This window comes from Falco cherrug, chromosome 6 (genome assembly GCF_023634085.1).
Source record: "Falco cherrug isolate bFalChe1 chromosome 6, bFalChe1.pri, whole genome shotgun sequence".
In the NCBI taxonomy this organism is placed as follows: domain Eukaryota; kingdom Metazoa; phylum Chordata; class Aves; order Falconiformes; family Falconidae; genus Falco; species Falco cherrug.
The window spans coordinates 23263877-23267972 of NC_073702.1; positions in this window are offsets into that span (position 1 = coordinate 23263877).

Sequence of the window (4096 nt, forward strand, 5' to 3'; positions counted from 1 at the left end):
TTTATTGTCTGAAAGGCAGACTTTGTGTTGTTCAATATGTGTGAAATGGTGTGGAACAAAGACACCAGAAATTACAGTGAAGGACAAACCAATACATTTGCTTGCAATGCAAAAAATTATACCCCCTAAAAATTAAAAGTCAAAGTTGTAAGTAGGGATTTACTTTGCATGTTACTGATCAAGAATAAGTTAGTGGGACTTGCCTGCCTGGCATATGTGAAAAACAGTAAAATAAACCAAAATTAATTCTCTAGGGCATAGATATAGCCATAGATATAGTGTGATATAGCCACTATAGCTGAAAGACACTCTGGGATAAAAAGGGGTTGCAGATTGTGAGCAATTTTGAAATTTGCTAATATCTAATAATTTGCTGCAATCAGTCTTCCATTACATGAGTTAAGGGAATTGCACATATCAGTGTGAATGTTCTGCCTTTAAGTTCATAAAGACTTGAATGTAGAGGAATGAAGGCAGTGGATTGATTAGCACTGGTAACATGCAGCTGTGGCCTTGCCTCGAAGGCAGTGGGTTGGTTGACATGGATGATGTGCAGCTGTAGCTTGTTCCTGCTAAGTGCTTAAATAGCCCTAAGGTTTGTAGGAGAGGTGGCTGGGTGGAGGAAGAGCAGTGTGGTCTGGTGGCTGGAGGAAGAGCACAGACAGCAGAATTTGGCTGATGGTAAAGCCTTGTTGTAGCTCAATAGCTTTCTTGTGCTGTGATACTTGAACTGTTTTCCTCTGGAGGGTTTGATGGGGGCTGAGCACTTCTTAGGATGCTTCACTCTGTGCAACATGCTAATGGGAAACTGAAGGGTGTTATCATCTCCCCAAAGCAAAAAAAAAAAATTCAATCATTCTTGGCAATGCTCCAAGATGGTGTCATTTCAAATGGAACTGTGCTACTCTTCAGTTTCATTAGGAATTAAGGATTTGCTGATTCCTGTCAACATTAATATCATGAAGGGACAAATAGCTTCTCCATAAAAAGCAGAAGAAATTATTGCAACAGAAACATTGAAGGGTAAACTCTGCACTTAGTTACTTTTTGGTAAGATTATTACAGACTAGTGCTGATAAATGATATGTGGAAAATGGCTCATCTTGGTTAAATAATGCTGGCCTGATTTTCAGTGCTGTGGAGTGATTTTCAGCTGTGGGCATTTAATAAAGGAACATCCTGGTTCTCCACAGTATCATTTCCTTATGAGTTGCATTTTTTTCTTGCATTATATCATACACTTTTCCTTCTAAATTCTCTTTTCCTTTGAAGGTTTGTTATACAGAAAGAATAAAGCTGCTTAATGAAATTTTTATTATGTTGGTGCACTGTGCATGGTGAATTTGGGACTGAAAGACAAATCTGATTTTGTCACTGCAGCAATTGGGTGTAAAGGCAGTACATTGCTGTGCCTTTGATCCCAGATCATCAGCAGTCTCAAAGTGGCATGGCTGAGCTTGCCTATAAAAAGATAATTTTGATCTAGGGACTTGTAGTCCAGCACTAAGCACATTGCCACATGTGCAGTGAAATTACAGCACTGAAAGTGCCTGGCTGTTGAAAAAGAGGAAAGGTAATAGCTGTAAAGGATAGTGTGTGGGGGTTTGAATTTGTGTGATATTGGGTTTGGGTTCTTTCAAATGAAGGAACTATTTAAAAATCTACCTTTTGAACAGTCTTTTAAAATGATGATTTAATAAGGCTTTAGTAACATGGATGTCAAATTGAAAAGCAGATGCTATATGCAGAAACAAGCTGAGGTTAAGGTGGGTTTTCTCCTTAAATATAGAGGTGGTGTCAAGTTATGAGATTTGCAGTGGAAACTGGAAACAAATTTGAAATTTTGACATTCATTAAATCCTAGAATCATAATTACTCAGCTTGAAAGGCACTGAAGGAGGTAATCTAATCTAGTCTGTCCCCCTCTCCTCATGGGTCTCTGTCAAGCCACCTCTATCCATGCAGGCTCCACAAACTTCCACATAATCAGTGCTTCGCTACTGTGATGATTAGGGGAAAAAAATCCTAATGGTAAATTTGAATTTTTCTTGCCACAACTTCAGCATGTTATAGAATTACAGAATGGTTTGGGTTGGAAGGGAGCTAAAAGATCATCAGATTCCAACTCCCATGCCTTGGGCAGGGATGCCTTCCACCAGGTTGAGACCAGGTTACTTCAAAGCCCCATCCAACCTGATCTTGAACGCTTCCACGGATGGGGCATCCACAGCTTCTCTGGGCAACCTGTTCTAGCGTCTTACCACCCTCACAGTAAAGGATTTCTCCCTAATATGTGATCTAAATCTACCCTCTTTCAGTTAAAACTATTCCCCCTTGTCCTATCACTACAGGCCCTACTAAAAAGTCTGTCTCCATCCTTCTTATGCACCTCCTTTTAGGCACTGGCAGGCTGCTATAAGGTCTCCCTGGAGCCTTCTCTTCTCCAGGCTGAACAGCCCCAACTCTCTCAGCCTGTCTTCATAGGAGAGGTGCTCCAGCCTTCTGATCATCTTTGTAGCCCTCCTCTGGACTCACTCCAACAGGTCCATGTCCTTTTTGTTCTGGGGGTCCCAGAGCTGAACGCAGTACTGCAGGTGGGGTCTCATGACAGTGGAACAGAGGGGGAGAATCACCTCCCTTGACCTGCTGGCCACACTTTTGATGCTGCCCAGGATACTTGCCCAGATCGTTGTGAGCATGGAGAACAGATTCTTCCCTTCTTTGCCACAGTTTTTTGTATCTTTTTTTCTCACCCCAAGCAGCCTATCCTTTTTCATAGGGCAGAGGTTCCCAGGTTTTTCATCATTCTCACTGCTTCTCTCTGGACCACCTCGAAGGAGGGCATATCTCAAAGTGCAGCAATTGGAATTTAAACAGTGTTCCAGATGGGGACTTAATGCACGTTGAATCCTTTGGAGGCTAACCTCCTGTTCAAACAGGAGCTTGCTTCCCCGACAATGGCAAGACACCACTACCTCAGCCTGTGAGCTGCTGAAGCCTCTGCTCTACTTTTGCAGGACTGCTGCATAGCAACACAGGGCCTCACCTGTATTTGTGGACCTGGTTATTTCTGCCTCAGTTCAGGACCTGAAATTTGTCTTCAGCATTTATACAAACACTTTCCAGGATGTGTTACAGGTCTCCAAGGTTAGATGCTCGGTTCACAGGTAGCATGAGGCCCAAAGGCACAGAGATTTAGAAACTGCTTTTTGAAAAATGCTCATGAAAAATGTTGGTGAGGGGCAGAAAGGAGGCAGTGACAAAAATGTGTAACAACACAGACTTGTACTTTTGCCTTTATTCAGCTGAAATGTCAAAAATCCTCCCCGAAATATTACTCGGGTTTAACAGTAGCTCCTTGCCACGAAGACTTTTGATGCTTACCTCAGCACAAGGTGTAGACAAAGCATTTCATCTTACTCTAAGCATGCCTAAATGGAGTGTTTATTATTGGTAATATAGGAAACAGTATTAGTGCTGAAATAAGGCAACATGAGCAGTAGTTTGGCTTGTATGGGCAACAACTGCAAACATCTTCTGCCATCACAGCTTTTGTTAGGTTAATGGGAAATAAGATGCCACAGGAACTCTGTAAGAGGCAGGAATGACCTGGGGCTTTCCGTGAGCAAAAAGTCAGAAAACCAGGTTGATTACTATATAGCCAAGAGATATGATTTTCCTTTCTTTGGACTGATTTACAGTCATCTTATATCCACTTACATTACATAGTAACATAGAATTATCTTAGTCTGTTTAAGATAATGAAAAGGAGGTCCAGTGCTGACTTTGCAGCTGTGTCCATGTGATTATTCTTATCTGTAGATGCTATAAAACAAAAAAGTTACCTAAATGAGGCAAGATTTTCTGCCCTAATAACACCATATTAAAATGACCCTTTATTGGGGGGGGGGGGTGGTGTTCTCACTTTTATGCTTCCTTTCATTACATATCTATAATTGACTGCATACATTTTAATCATTATATTATGTATATTTTATATGCCATAACTATATTGCAGTGTTCTTTATTTTTTCATTGTACTGTATATTTAAAATATGAAATACAATTTATTATATGTACTACCAGGAAACTTTTA